Source organism: Jaculus jaculus, chromosome 3 (genome assembly GCF_020740685.1).
Source record: "Jaculus jaculus isolate mJacJac1 chromosome 3, mJacJac1.mat.Y.cur, whole genome shotgun sequence".
In the NCBI taxonomy this organism is placed as follows: Eukaryota; Metazoa; Chordata; class Mammalia; order Rodentia; family Dipodidae; genus Jaculus; species Jaculus jaculus.
The window spans coordinates 83,912,067-83,913,395 of NC_059104.1; positions in this window are offsets into that span (position 1 = coordinate 83,912,067).

Here is a 1,329-nt window from a genome sequence, read left to right on the forward strand (position 1 = left end):
GAAACTCACAGCTATACAAAACTTTTCCAGGGTGGTCTTTAGGATCTTGTTTTATGAATTTCACAAATGAAATCCACAGAGCATGGAGGTGAAGTTTAGAAAGATTTTCTTATAGAGTGTATAGATATAAAGTTAAGAGAAGGAAAAAACGCAATGCTTCTACTCACGAGGCAGTTTCCAAAGATGGGAAAAGCCTCCTGGTGTCTTTGACTCTTTTTGGAGATTTACTAACCAGATGGGGGCTGAGCTGAGCAGCCTAGTCCTCATGACATGTGTTCAGGCACTTCACCAGATTTCTGGGGAAGGGGATAGTCCTTTATGGAAGAAGAGATGAGAAAAAATTAGACTTCTAACAGTATTGGCCCCAGTCAGGTAGAGGCTATGAGGACTCTGTTAGGGAAAAAGATAGAAAAATGACCAGATTCTTTTTTATAGATTTTCTCCTTACCGGTAATTTTAGTTTACTTTCCGTGGCTCTGTTAACACCAAACTGCCTCACCATCTTTAGTGAGAGTTAGAAATAGGAACCACGGCGAGAATGCTATGATTCTCACCTGGATTCTAGCATTTCCTGGGTAGCTTCCACTTAGAAAGTATGATTTGCAGTTTTATCAGCCTAATACCTCTCTTGTCATCAAGCTCCCATTAGACTGAGGATGGGAAGGAGGCTATGCTTTGTTAGCTGCATGAATACTGAGTCAGTTTCCTGCTACTATCTCCAGAGTAGAAATTCTAGGCTGGAAGCTGCCTAAAATATTAATAATAAATTAAGTTGTTGCCCTTTTATATTCTAAAATTCAGATATTATAACCAATTTCTCTTCAGAAAGAAGGGAAGAGGCAGTTGAAAAGGAGAAGAATGAGGTGAGAAAAATTACCACTAAGTCAGATAGATTCTAGTTCTTTCTTAATGGTTATGGTCTTAATCTTTTGGATGTTCCTATTTTGTAACTTTCAGAATTAACTCAGGAAAAATTCCCACATATTAAAATGTTACTAACACATTTATGTATAGATACGTCAAAATTAGTTTAATTAGCCAAATAATAGAACTTTGAGATTATTTTCCATCCCTATTTCTATTGACTGACTTTCTACAACATTTTATGATATTCATTAGCATTCCTTAAACATTTCCTCAGATCTGAGAGGGACACATAACTGTTGAAATGAACAACTATTTTCTTCTTATTAGGCCACATACAGACACCATTCAGAGACTTCTTGAGGTCAAGAAGTCTCTGTCCTAGGCCCCATGCTGATTAAATTCTTTGTTAGAACACTGTGTGTTCACAGCCCATTTTGCTAATTATACTTATCCTATGGTTTG